We start from the raw sequence: 15,534 nt of genomic DNA on the forward strand, positions 1-15,534 counted from the left end.
GTTGGGATGAGGTTGGGATGAGGTTGGGATGAGGTTGGGATGATGTTAGGATGATGTTGGGATGAGGTTGGGATGAGGTTGGGATGATGTTGGGATGATGTTGGGATGATGTTGGGATGACGTTGGGATGACGTTGGGATGACGTTGGGATGACGTTGGGATGATGTTGGGATGATGTTGGGAGGTTGGGATGATGTTGAGATGATGTTGGGATGAGGTTGGGATGAGGTTGGGAGGTTGGGATGACATTGGGATGAGGTTGAGATGCTGTTGGGATGTTGGGGTAGGGATTGCTTCACTCCTGAAGATCAGGTGGACTTTTTACCCTTGATGCCTTCAAGAATGTTTCTGAGACATGCAGTCAACAATACCAATGGTTTTGTTTGGATGTGTCCAAGCTTCAGCAGAGTCTTCTGGAACCGACTTCACCCCAGCACTGAAAAGTCCAAAAAGCTTCATTTGCTTCTCTTTAGACACTGACAGGTCATGACTAGGAATGTGCTTTTTGTCTCTAATTTAGATTTCATCGTGGAAAGAAGCATTTGGAACTCACCTGTGTCTTTATTTGAATCTCTTTGATTGCAGTGTGTAACAAAGGCTTTCTCCTCTCTCTGTTGATTTTTTTCTTTCCCTTGGGCAAATGAAAAGACTCAAGACCCTTCTGCTAGGAAACTATTGCCATTTCTATTCCTGCCCTTCCCTTTCATGACATTGCAGCCCCAGGTATTATGTTTCTGAGTGTCTCCTTGTACACAGGCATAGGCTGTACCATTCATTAGTGCTGTGTTAGGTAGGATTAGTCTATCCTTACCTCGTGGTCTTCATCTGTAGGATGAGGTAATAAAACTGTGTGTATCATCAGAATCATAATTCTAAGAAGTATCTGTAGTTGTAGATAGCATGCATGTGTATTTTCAAAGTAATAACAAAGGCAAATAGTCAAAAATCATTTAGCAACAAAAATCGGGGTTTTTTTTCCCCAGTTTTTGAAACCAGAATGCTTATTTTATGACTGATTGATGATTTATTTATGATTCATTGGAATCCTCAAGATGAACAGATACTGCAACAGCCACCCTTGGGGGGTCAGCCATTGCTCTGTCATGGAATCCATGTCTGAATCAGAGACGGTTTCTTTGTGCCTCAGTTGTCCTGGCACTGTTACGCCTATTAGCTTTGATTCCTAGCTATTCTTTCCTGTGGGCTTGGCAGGATAGCCACGCTTACCATAGGTCATTGACATCTTCAGAAGAAAAGCCTTGGAGTCACAAGCATTCGCACAAAGGATGTGTGTGTTGTTGCTATACTTTCCAAGGTGATGACGGTCCCTTGGGCATCCTGCTTTGCTTCAAAAACTGTAACCGAAGCCTGTTTAAATAGTTGATGATGAGATGCTTACAGCCTGTCTATAAATAATTTAGGGGTCTGTCTAATGCAATCTTGCCTTCCCCAGCTTTTGTCATCCCGGTGACACATCCCCAGAAGGAGTTAATCACTTCCTCCTTCTTCCTGCCTTGGCCACCATTTCATGACTTCGAGGCTGCTGTATTGTAAGCTATTTGTTTACTGGTCTTCCTCCCTTGGAGGTAGAGTCCTGCCTTATATATTTTCATTTCTCCATATGGGATGCTTACATACTGAAAAGGACTGCTTAATGTCATCAATCTGAGTGACCAGTGCGGTCTTTGGCATGAAAATGCTACTTGGAGCTCTAGGTGATTGTATCAAGCACATTTGCTCAGAAACCAGGAAGATTAACAAAACAACCCAAACAACAATGACAAAATAACCTAAGCAACCAAAATACAACAAATCAACAACAAAAAAACAGAACCCGAACGAAGCTTCTAACTTTGCATCTTGATTCCAAACCTGTAGCTAAATGTGCTGAGGGTTAGTGTGGGCCTCAGACAGGACCTGCTGGCTAGATGAATCTGCTAATCTGCTGTGATTCATATGAAGGATCTGATATCAACATAACTTCAAAAATGGATGCTATCATGGCATCCTGATGGAGACTTTTTTTCAATGTTATATTCTATTCTCAAATGCCATGTTTTCTTTCCATCCCTGGACCTCACAACTGTTCCAGATTGTTTATTCTGGATACAGCGAGGGAAAACTGGGCTGGGTGTCCTCTGTCTAGACTCTGTGCTAACAGTCCTGGCTCTCCATTTTTCTCTATTTCAATATTGGTTACTGTTGCAGTCTCATTTCTATTATTGTAATAAAATGCCCTTGCGAAAAGCAACTTAGAGGAGAAAGGTTTTTCTTTTTAAGCCTATGATTCCAGCTTTGTGTCCATTCTTGCTGGGAAGTCACAGTAACAGGAGCTAGAAACAGTTGATCACTCAGACTCAAGGGCAGAGGGAAAGGGCTGCTTGCCTGCTTGCTTGTGCTCGGTTTGATGTTTCTACTCTTTTTAAAAGTTGTTTTCTTTTATTATTATTTTTAAAACTTTTTATTGACTCTTTGTAAATTTCCCATCATGCACTCAACACCCCATCCTTTCATATCAGCCTTCTGCTCTGTCAACTCACCCGCAAAAGAAAGAAAATAAGATTAAAAACTAAGAAATCTAAGATTAAAGAAAATAAGATTTTTTTTTTTTTGCCATGGAAGTTGTAATGTGTCACAGTATCTCACGCAGTATAGCCTTTTGTCTACACATTTTTGCTTGCAAATATTCATTACAGTGAGTCATTGGTCTGGTTTGAGGCCTCTGGCTTCTGCTACACTGTCAATACTGGATCCTCACAGCGACTCCTGTTGTTTCGCTGAGTCATGGAGATGCTGCAGTTTTGGATCAGCAGGACTGACCCTTTCATGTGCTCCAACAATTCATGGATGGGTAGATCTAGGCCTGGGAGAGCCGAGTTGATCTGCCCATCAGCTCATGTGTGCCTGCACCGTGAGGATGAGCTCTCCGAGCACCATCACATAGAGCTCAGCCAAGGCTGTAACTGGCAAGTGGCAAGGCCAGCTCTTCCAAGTATGGTCACTAGTGAAGGATAGGACCAGCTCACCACAGTGCCTCAGGTGGCAGTCCAGACTAGGGACATCTGCACGGCCTTTGGTGGTAACATAAGCTTAGGACATCAGCATAGACCCTGGCTGCCACAGTAGCAGCCTGGGTCTGCTGTCCTTGTGGTCTCAGGTGTTAGCACAGGCCTCTCAGTTCAGCATGTACCCCCGTCCCCAACATTATCCATGTCTCCAGTGGCAGCCCAGTCTGTGGACAACAGCTTAGGCCACGGACCCAGACATGGCTCTTGGTGGCAGCCTGGTCCAGGACCTCACTATGGCCTTCCCATATCTGTCTGTTGAGTCTCCAATTCCTTCTTTCTTCATAGTGTGTGAACCCCTGGGCTTGCCTTTCTCTACCATCTTTCCAACACACATTCGTCAGTGCTTGGGTGTCTTTCCTTCCACCTCCCTGGTGGTTGTGGCCAGGGTGGGCCCTTAGATGTCTTCCAGCTACTGCGGGCTGGAGCATGCGCCATTGCTTCACTCTCACATAGTTCAGTATGCCTGCCTTGGGGTTAGAGCCACCCACATTGTAATCCCACATTGATCAACCTAATTAAGACAGTCCCTCACAGACATGCCCACAGACCAACCCAGTGCAGAGCAACTCCTCACTGAGACCCTTCTCAGAGGATTCTGGGTCGTATCAAGTTAACAGCTCAAGCTAACTATCATGACTATTTAAAAAGATGGCTAAGGCTGCTGTAGTGATTTGAATGAGAAAAATCCCCAGAGCTCGTGAACTTACTCACTTGGTCCTGGGTTTTATGTGCTCTTTGAGAAAGAAGGTTGTGGAAGCTGAAGAAGATAGAGCCTTGTTGGAGGAAGACCAGCACTGCACATGGGCTCGCAGGGGCTAGGATGTGGGGCCTTGCCCCGTTTCTTGTTGGCTTTCCCTGAGTTCTCAGTGTGGTTGACGAACTGCTCTCTCAGCTTCGGGCTCTGGCTTTCCTCTGCCATGCTCCCTCCCTGCCATTATGGACTCTCCTTCTGCAGCCAGAACAAACTCTTCTTTCCATAAATCACGTTTGGTCCTCATGGTTTTTTTTTTTTTTTTGCTTGTTTGTTTTTGTTTTGTTTTTTTGTTTTGTTTTTTGTTTTTTTAATCACAGCAACAGAAAGTAAGCAATATAGTGGTCCTCCTCACTTTCATTGTTTTTCAGTGACCCGTGTCCCTGAAGGATAATGCCATTCTCATGACAAAGGACACTCCCAAAGAACACAGAGCACATAAACCAAACTGGGGACATTATTTGGATGGCAGAGTGCTTGTCTAGCATACATGTAGCCCTGGGTTTGGTCCCTAGCACCACATAAACCAGGTGTGGTGACATATGCCTAATTATTCCAACACTGAGGAGATAGAGGAAGGTCATCCTCATGCATCAGAAGTTCAAGGCCATCCTTGACTACATCGTGAGTCTGAGGTTAGCCTGGACTATATAAAGCCTAAGCTCAAATAAACAAATAATAAATAAATAAATAAATAAATAAATAAATAAAAGACCGTGCTGTGACTCAACATATAGGCAGACTTTCTGAGCAAGCCTGACACACCTGAGTTCAGTCCCAGGAATCTAGGGTGAAAGGAGAGAGCTTCCTCCTAAGGCTCTTTCTCTGACCTCCGCATATACTATGTGGCAGCATCCAAGTCTCTCTCTCTCTCTCTCTCTCTCTCTCTCTCTCTCTCTCTCTCACACACACACACACACACACACACAATCACAATCAGGAACAAATTTGAAAAACTGTGAGTTGTAAAAATTTAAGTTTATTTAAAACTTGACAAAGTTAAAAGCTACAAACTGAAAATCACAAAGTATCAAAACTCAAAACTAACCTTAAGACTGTAAAATGACAGGTAGCAAGTGCAGAGGGTGTAAAGAATCATTTCTAGCGTTCTGTAGTGCTGTAAGCAGCATGGTTGAGAGTAATTAACTGTGTGTGCTTCAAAAAGCTAACAGAGAGGTGTTGAGTGTTCTTAGCATTAGACTCGTGTGGAGTACATCACAATATCATATTACTTCCAATAAAATGATACAACAGTTAGTTTGATTTAAATAATTTTAGTGTCATCTAGGCATAGTAGCTTACATCTACAACCCCAGGACTTGGACTATGTATTTTTTAAAAATTTGTTGTTCTTTTCTTTATAGCTCATAGTTTATCTTAAATTTTTAAAAACTTTCCCTCAAATTTTGTATTTTTACACTCTTAAAAGTAAGTTTTAAAACTTTTTATTGAGTTGTGTTCTTTATAGGGGTTGCCATTAGCCTTTGGTGACATGGATTATTGGGATTTTTCTTTTTTGAGACAGAGTTTTTCTGTGTAGCTCTGGGTCTCCTGGAACTCGGTAGAGCTGCTCCTCATGCCTCTGCCTCCCAAGTGCTGGGATCAAAGGTGTGCACCACACCTGGCTGACCTGGTTCCTTGGAGTGGACTGCTTACATTGCTGGTTAGAGGATTGGTGCAAGCCTCAGGCTGGCCTAAGCTACACTGTAAGAACCTGTCTCACAAATCAAACAGTCACTTAAAACCACAAAGCTGAAAGAGGAAAGAATGAAAAGGGATATTTCAGAGAAGTCAATTGGTTTTCTTGGGTCTCAAAGGATATTCAAAGCTGATTTCAGAAACCAGATTTCTTGTCCTGTTTCCAGTCATTTTCACAGTCGGCTATATTTGTATTTTTATTGTTGAAGTTTACAGGTTAATTATTTTGTCCTCAGCAAGTGCACACTTCACTAGAGAGGAAAGCATGGAGCTTTCTTCTTCACAACATTGCGGTTGAGCAGTGGGAACCTTCAAGTCATACTCAGGATTTGTTCTCAGAATAGGTCAAGAGCAGGAAGGATGGTGCCCAGTCTCTGGGGTGGGAGGACAGCCTTCCTGAGAAGGTCACTCTCTGGCCACACCTGATACACAGGTAAGAGGTGACTCACCTTTCGATAGACAACTGTGGTTGATTCTGAGAGGATGGTCACCCCTGGGGGAGCAGGCTGAAGGGCCAGGATGCAGGGACAGTGACTCATCAGGTCACAGGATTCTTCCCAGGCTTCCAGAACCACCCAGAAGTCTTTTCTCCCTGACTGGATACAGAGGAGAGAATGAAAACTCCCAGCTACCTCCTCAAGGGGAGTTCTGTGCTGTGTACTTCAGGAGACAACTGTCATCTCCTGATTCACACAAACCTGATAAACTGTAAAATTCCTTAAGAATTGAATCATCGTGGTTTCCTTTTTAGGCATGTGAGTGTGCAGATATGCATGTAGGAGGTTACACACAGATATATATATGCATGTGTATAGAGGCCAGAGGTCAACCTTGGGTTCCATTCCTTAGGAATGCCCACCTTGTGCTTTGAGACTGGGACACTCTTTGTCCTGAGGCTCTCCTACTAAGCTAGACTGGATGCCCATGGAGCTGCAGGGGTCCTGCTGTCTCTGTCTCCTCAGTTCTGGGATTAGATTCATTCCACTACACATGCCTTTCTTATACGGGCATAAGGATAGGGTTCAGAGCTTCCTCCTTGTGCAGCAGAGGCCCACTGAAACATCTCCCCAGGCACTTTCCCTTCATTATGATAAAGATTAAAAATGGTACACATGCCGACTTTCAGCTCCTGCAGCAGAGGAACTATATACTATAGGAGCCCAATTTCCTATACAGTCTGCTGTCTAGTTCAGATTTCAGGACACACGATTGAGACCATTTTCGGTGGAGGCGATTTTGAGAAAATCTTTTTTTGGGACTTCCTTATTCTACCAGGATGAATGTAAATACAATGTTTTGACTGGGCCTTTTAATAGAAGTTAATCTCTCTTAATAGAGCTGGATATCTGAGACAGAATAAAATTAATTTGAATTGATTCCCCCCCCACACACTTGGCACTTGGATCACAGGAACTGAAATGTTGAAACCTATTCTAAAGTCTGTTGGGTTTTTTTCTTTTTTCCTCTAACCAGAGAATAATTTTAGGACAAACATTGACCCAAAAATTACACGGATAAGTCCTCTCCCCTTCATGTTTGCTCCTTAAAGGCCAGAGTGCAAAGACAGAAATATTTTATTATGTTTGACTTTTGGAGAAGGCAATCTCAGGGGCGGCTCAGAATTTACTGGGTCTTTAACCAAAAAAACCTCCAAAACCCCCACACCTATAGATGAAAACGGTTCAGCCAGCTAATGCTTGTGCACACATACCATGATGCCTTCTGGTCTTTGCCATGGAAATGGCTCAGAAATTAATGCTGTAGATGGGGAAGAACAAAGAGAGGGTGAAGAGTTTTCTGAGATGCCAGGCACTCCCTCCCGCTGGCTCTTTCCCAACGATTTGTCAGGGGCTCCCCCTTCTCTGCCATCCGTGGTCCCTGAAGCTGAGTTTTCCCACAGGTAATCAGACTCACTTGGGGCTCCTTATTTCTCGGAAGCCCTAGGTTATAATCAGAACCAGTTAGGGCTTGGGGGTACTACCTTCAGTTGGTTATCTCAGGAGGACAGACAGCCCTGGCCTGATAGCTTATGTGTCTGTGAGAAGTCAGCATTGTAGTGGTTCCTTCAATCCAGTCAGGCCTTCTCTAGACCTCTTATTTCAGTCAGTCCCCTGCTTCAGAAACAACTTGGGGCCAACAAGATGACTCAGTGAATAAAGGCACTTGCCACCAAGTGTAATGACCTGAGTTCCATTCCTAATATTCACATAGCAAAAGGAACAAGGCAATTTTCAATAGTTGTCCTCTGATATGCGCGCGCGCGCGCGCGCACACACACACACACACACACACACTATGTGGATGTCAGTGTGTGTGTGTGAATGAGACTAATTTGCCTGAGTCTATATCTGTGCACCGTGTTTTCCTGGTGCACCTGGAGTGTGTAGAAGGCTGGAAATCAACCTCAGATGTCATTTCTCAGGAGTCATCCACCTTGGTTTTTTGCCTGAGTAGGCTAAACTAGTTGGCCAGTGAGCCTGAGAGACCTACGTGTTTCCTGCTCTGCAGCCCGAGACTATAAACATGAGCCACCACCTCTGGCTTTTTAGGTGAGTGTGAGGAATCACACTGAGATCCTCAGTCTTATCCAGCAAGTACTTTATCAACAGAGCCATCTCCCTAGTGCTTCCGTCTCCAGGCCCTGACACAGTAGCCATGACAACGCATTGTCAACCTCCACCACATAAAGGCTTTCATCCTGGACCGAACTGCTCCACTCATAATATCCAGTTAACTCACATTTGGGGACCGTCCAACTGCCAGGCACCTCTAGCCTCCTCCTGACACACCAAACAATTTGTATTGAGATGCTTATTCTTAGAGTGGCATTAATTTCTTCTAGAAGCCTTTGAACTTCCTGAAGACGGGGCTGCATCCATTTCTCTGTGAGTTTTAACTCATCTACACTGGTCTTGACAAAGAGACAGCTCTTCAGCACAGGCATATCAACTCCTCTGCTTCTCTCTAGTCCTGGGATAAATAAACAAGAAGTGGAAAGGCCCCTGGGGGTGGTCCGGTCAGCCCTTCTAACTACTCTGCTTGAGGAGGGGGTAGGGCTTACCCAAACTCATGGCAGCAGGGAGTTAAGAGAGGAGGAACCATGTCTGCCTAACGCCTTCACCTTAGGGTCTTACAGAAATTGGGCTTATCCTGTTTATCCTAACTACTTATAAGCAAACAATCACAGGGCAGTGGAAACTACTTTGCAAGTTGAAGTTTATTTCAGGTTGAAGGTATACCATGCCCTGAATTTTTTTAAATAATCTTTTTGGGGGGGGGTATCCATGTATGGATGTGTGTGTGTGTGTGTGTGTGTGTGTGTGTGTGTGTGTTCGGGGGCCCAAAGAGTATCAGGCTTTGTATAATTGCCTTTTCCTGCTGAACAATGTTACCAACTCCCCTCACAATGTATGCCTAAAACCTACATTTTATTAGCTAATATTATTAGGAATGTGATCTTATTGGAGACAGGGCCATAATCAATCAAGTTAAAATGAGATTATTGGGGTAGGCTCCAATCTTACCCAGCTACTGTCCCTAAAAAGAGGGAAATCTGAACACAGAGATAATTGGTATACACAGGGAAGCTGAGGAGATAGACAGCAAGAGAGAAGGCAGCCGTGAAACAGGAGGAAGGCATCTGCAAGCCAACGCTCGATGACAACAGCTGCCAATCACCATGGACTAGGAGAAGCAAGCAAACATTCTCTCTAAGAATGGAGAGAGAAAGGGGGGGGGGGGAGAGCGCGCCAGTCTTTCAGTCTTTGCCAGCACTTTTGTTTTGGACCTCTCACTTCTAGAATTACGAGATAACAGGTTTCTATAGTTGTAACGAACCAGCCTTTTTGATGGTTTATTACGGCAGCTTTAAGAAAGAGAAATGGTGGCGCACATTGTGATGGTGACATGGTAGTTAGTGATGGTTGTGATGATGGTCTTGGTTGTGGTGGTGATGGTGACATCCTAGTGCTTGTTGTTTTTACAAAGGAATTTGCCTCAGGGCGGGCAGTGTATCAGGTATTAGACGTCCCTGCCCAGCTTAGAACAGACCACACTTGACCAAACGGTTCGGGGGGTGGGGGGTGGGAGGGGGGAGATTTATTCAGGAGGTAGGGCAAAGGTGGAGGGAGAGAAATAGAAGAAGATGGAGGAAGAGGGCGAGGTCAGCAGGAGGTTCTGTTTTATATGGGTGACGTAGCCTCTCCCAGGTAAAGGTGAGGTAGCCAGGTAGATTCTGGGAGTGTATGGCTGTTGCCTTGGTAACGATGTGGAGGTCACCTAGATGTGATGTCACTGGGTTCAGAGCCTGATGCCGACATCAGGTCCTTTAGATACAAGAGACTTAAAGTCATCATTAGCAGTCCCTCTCTCTTCTCTAGCCTTGCCTTGTGGTGCTGCAAGCCTTCCTCCATTACCCTCCATCCACGCATCGCCTTCATCAGAAGAGGCCTTTTATTCGGAGGTTTACTTAGAAATGTTAGTGCTACAGTGCGGTTGAAGAGCTCTCTGAGTGAGGAGACAGACCAAAGCCTCCTGCTTTGGGCCTGTTTGGGGAGGCTCAAACCCAGCTGGGTGGCACCGATGAAAGGGAGCCAAGGATGGTGAACTGTGACTCCCTTCAGTGTATAAGTGCTTGTGACACTGGCATAATGGATGCTGTATAAGGAGTCTGCTGAGTTCTCCCCTCTGGAATCTCCTTACCCTCCGCAGGGTGGAGGGCCGAGGGGCCCCTTTGTGCCTGTATCCCCGCTTTCTACTGCGTCTGGGTCGGGGCTGCCCTGTCTCAATGCAGGATTGTTCTCTTGCAGCCAGTGGCCAGCAGAGCCGCCAACTCCAACACTAAAAACAGCGCTGCTTTTAAAGGAGAGCAGAAAGGCATGGAGTCAAGGACCCAGGGGTTCCTTCTTAAACACACTGCAGGTCTGTCCTACCTCTCCCTCAGACACCGGGCCGGGGCCTGAGGCTTCCAGAAGGCTGACTCCTCCAGCCTCCACCTCCAGACAACAGAGTAGGCGTCTCCATGCCCGGGCTCTGGAAGAAACTCTTCATTGGGCAGGCTCAAGGCCCAATCTTTTCTTTTCCGACAACATACCCTGAAAGCTGTATTTGACTCAGTGTCTTCTAAAGGCGCGGTGAGGACAACTGGGATGTGCCGCCCTTAGAGAATTACAGAAGAGATGTCAGGGAACCTTGCATAGGGCACTGAGGAGATGGCTCAGCTTAAGTATACTGGTTGCACAAGCCTGGTGCCTTGATTCGATCCCTGGAAGGAGAACACAGACTTCACAAGATGTCCTCTGATCTATACACATATACCTTGTGATGGATGTATCTTCCTATTTCAATCATGCCTGCACATACTATAGAAATAACAATGTTAAGCTATGTAGCTATTATACACATGCATCTTCCTACTAAGATGAAATGTAATTACCTGGTCAAACACTCACATTTAACTAATTGGAAGAAACTCTTTTAGAAGCAAGTATTAAAATATTTTCCCTATAATGCCAAGTAGGAAAACTCAAAGAATTAATTTGCTACAGTGTTTTTTTTCCCCCTTAATGAAAGTCACCAAAATTATGAAGCTTCTTTAGTGACTGGATCATGATGAATAAAACCCTTGCTCCAAAGCCAAGTTTGTTACTACTGTTTGCGGGCTGCTCTTAGAATTCCCTGGGTGCTTGGATACAGAGAAAATCCAGACTAAAAGAGAAATCACGTTTTCTGCTGGCACGAAAAGAAGGTGAAATGGGGTGGCTTCTGGCTGTTCTTGGTGATTCAGACAAATCATTTTTTTATTTAAAAAACAAAAGAAACCATTTCTCTTTCTGTGCCCTCATGAGGTGCTAGGAGGGCCTTCCCATGTGCAGGGCCTGCCTCTTCTGATTACTGTTGGCATGTCTTCCTTGAAACAACTTCAAACATAGAAATCTCTCTTTTGCCAGCATGAAGGGCAAAGAAACAAATGTAGATTCAATAACTATATGGACTTTCTAGATGAACCCCCATAGGGATTAAAAATAGCATTCCCATGAGCAATCACAGCATGAATGGGTCTGGAAAAGGCAACCTTATAAAACCACAGGTGCACCCTTTTGAAAAGAAGCCCATTGTGCATCCCCTACTATTCCTGCGCTGCACAGAGCCGGATGCTGGAGAGTAATATTCAGTGTGTCTGCAAAGGAAATGTTGAAAACTCGCCTTATTTGGACGTTAGTTTAAAAGGCCACCTGTCTAATTTACCAAATACGTATTATTTACCCCATCCCTTTTATAAGATCAAGTCCTGTTGCTCTGGTGAACAAATCTGAGACTTGAATTTGCCAGAAAAATAACTAATCGAAGTGATTTGCCGCTTTCTTCCATTATCAAATTAGAAGGGGGCAATGATAGAATTTAACATCCAGTTCTCATTGGCTTGCTGATTGTGTTTGAATGCTGTGTTTTCACTAAAGAAACAATGTTATGTTCTCAGAGTCTTAAAATGGGCCGGCCAGATTCCCTAATCAAATCTATAGTAGGAAGTCCAGAGCTGAACAATATGCTGGCTGGTATGTTTAACTGTGCTGTTTCCATGGCAATAAGCATGAACACATTAAGGAAAATATGAACAATTTGTCTTAAGGTTAGGACTTTGTCAAATCTTATTTAGCTTAACTAAATTTTAAATTAATGATAGTTCAACTGATTAAAATGTTTCCCAGAAAATTTTTATGCAAAAAAAATCTAATATATTTACTGGCTTTTTTTTTAACAATTAAATGCATGAATTGTTAGGGTAGACTAGCTGTGGAGTGAGAATTATACACTTATCTAAATTACACTGACAAGCAATTTGACAAAGGCTAAGTTAGTAAGAAGTCAGAACAACTGTAAAATACCAAAACTTAGATTTTTAAACAAACTGTAAATCACATTTCTTTTTCATGTTTATTTATTTTTAGTTTATGCATATGAGTATTTTGTCTGCATATATATGTGTGTACCATATGTATGCCTCATGCTTGCAGAGTCAGAAGAGGGTATTGAATCCTCTGGAACTGGAGTTATGGATGATTGTGGGCTGCCATGTAAGTGCTGGGAACCGAACCCAAGTCCTCTGTAAGAGCAACAAGTATATTTAATGGCCGAGCCATTTGTAATATGGACATTATCATGATAAATGCAATTTACATGTAATATATATTCATTTATATATATAAATTTTACATTAGTGGAGAAAAAAGATTTGCTAAGAAAGAACTCAACATTTTAAATGGACCTAAAATCCCTATGGCTATACAGATCACATTTTTTGTAAAACGTGTGTGTTGCCCGTCAGTAGTGGCACACACCTTTTTATTTCAGTGCTCTGGAGGAAGAGGCAGGAGGGAGTCTCTGTGAGCTGAAGGTCAACCTGGTCTACAGCATGAGTTCCAGAGAAACCCTACCTTAAAAAAAGAAAGAAAGAAAAAGCACACACAAAAAATCCCTGTGAACACACATACTCACTCACACTTTTTAAAATAAGGTCTCTCAGTGCAACAGTTTGACCTTAGACCTGACATTATAGGCATGTGCCACCCACCATACACAATTCAAGTACATTAAAAAAGTGTGTGTGTGTGTGTGTGTGTGTGTGTGTGCCTTGTAGGTCAGGAAAGGGTGTCAAATTCCCTGGAGCTGAAGTTACAGGTGGGTGTGAACTTCCTGATGTGAGTACTGGGATCTGAACTCCAGTCCTTTGAAAGAATGACAAATGCTCTTAACCACTGAATTAAATGTAACTACTAAGTTTAACTAAACTAAGTAGGTTAACTACCTCAGCACCATTAAATATGTTTTCAATGTAAATTATTTTTAGAGGTAGGGTATATAATCTGCTCTGTTAGTGGCTGTCTTATAAATGTTGACATTTTCTCTTAACCCAGCTAGCTCAAAAATAGTTGAGACTGGACTATTTTATTTAACAGATTTATGGCACAACAACTGAGCAGTAATAATCTATTTTAATCCTCTAAACTAATCTGGCTATCTCCCAGACAAAATCCTCAAGATAAGCATTTTATGGCTTTCTCTGCTCTAGGTCTTTTCTTATGTTGTTTCCTGGACCCTTTCTTCCTGGTTGAACTCCCCTTCCTCCTTCTCCCTCTCCCTCCTCTGGCTAGGAAGAAGTTCAGCCCTAATCTCTCCCCTGATCAATCATTTGGCTGATCAGCTTTTATTGACAAATCAGAGAATAAATAGGAAGGATTGTTTACACAATGTGGAGTCAGGAGAGTCTTAGAATAACTATTACAATGCCATGTCTGGATTTCAACCTGACATGGGGGCAGAGAAGTCGCCATTTGAATAATACAAGGATAATCTTTACACAGTACAACATCATTATACCTATGCTCTACCTATACTGCTCTAGTCTGCGTATGTTCTCAGGGTGAACCAAAACACAACAAAGGTGAAGCAGCAGAAGCCTAGTGAGTCATGAAAAGTAACCCCAGATATACCAAAGTTCAAGGCTCCCAGTTCACATTGAATTCAGAATATTAGAAACCACTGTCTCCTACAGAAGACTGAAGAGACACATGCAATGGTTCTCACTCCCATGCCTTCAAGAGGCTGCAGAATGGATCAAGAAACAACCAGAAGGGCTGGGCTATAGTTCAGTTGGGAGAATACTTGCCTGGCACCCACAAACGCCTCATTCTATGCTGTACAACCCCAACATGGCGGCTTGTGTAATCACAACACTTTAGGAAGTGGAGCAGGAGTATCAGGAGCCCAAAATCAGCACTGATGCCACAGCCAGCTTAAGCTATGCGTCTTGTCTTAACAACAGTAGTAATGGTGGCAGCATTGGCCATGGCGGCTGGTGCATATGTCCTTTGACCTTCTATGGTTAATATCAAGAGCAGCCGCTAGAGCTAAGGTTGTTTGGTGAAGAGATCTTTTCCCCCCTCCATGGAAAACTTGAGCTTTGAGAACCTGCATACAGAGCACGGAAGCTCTCTCAACTACTGGTGGTAAATGACCCAACACAAGGAAGCAATTGTTCTTTCTTCATCCTTCGAGAAAGGATGACAGACACCACAAATTCATGGGCTGGGACAGGTAAGTGTGTAGGGGAGGAAGAGAGGGAAAGGCTAGAGATCCTACTGAACAAATGTCCATTTTGTTATAATCTTTCTTCCCTCTCTCTTCTTTCTCTCCTGTCCCTCTCTTTCCTTCCATGTCCCATATGTGTGTGTGTGTTCCTCTGTGTGTGTGTGTCTCCTTGTGTGTCTGTGGGGGGGGGAGGGCTTGGGTGGGTGTAGGTGTGTATTTGCAGACCACACTCTGGAACATACTGCATTCTCAGTAAGACTTTATATAAGGTTCTATTTTGGAACACTTCTGTGAGGGACACGCAAGTGGTTCAGGAGCTCAATAGAAAATTAGTCACTATCCCACACAGAAGACAAACCAAAGCACTTTCTTTTTGTTTTTAATTTTCTGAGGAAGAATCTCACTATGTAGTCCAAACTGGACTGGGGCTTACTGTGTAGACTAGTCTTGAGATCCTTCTGTCTCTGGTCCTTGAGTGTTGGGACTACAGGCCTGTGAGCCACCCAGGATTACAACAATCTCTCATGACTTGAGTTGAGTCTGAGGACATTGCCTGATGTGCTGACCTTAAACTTGCTGGCCATTCAGAGAAGACTTAGAGTTCTGAAGTGAAATGGTGTCTATCTGTTGAGGAATGAATGTTCAAATTGTGGTATATTTATGTACTGGAGAACTATTCAACCATCTAAAGAAAAGAAACAACGAGTCTCTGACACATGCTATTGGTACTTCCCCTACTACCTATTATGGCCCAAATAGCCAGAGACAATACTCAGTAGCAGACAGAACTGTGAGTCTGCAAATGATGGAAATGGACTGGAAGAGGTATAGAGCTAGTTCTCGGGAGTGATGGGATATTGACAGGAAGTTTGGAGTGTTGGAGTTGTAGGTGTTCATGCTATCAAGATGAGTTCATTGAACACTCCATTT

Source organism: Grammomys surdaster, unplaced genomic scaffold (assembly GCF_004785775.1).
Source record: "Grammomys surdaster isolate TR1022 unplaced genomic scaffold, NIH_TR_1.0 62, whole genome shotgun sequence".
Lineage (NCBI taxonomy): Eukaryota > Metazoa > Chordata > Mammalia > Rodentia > Muridae > Grammomys > Grammomys surdaster.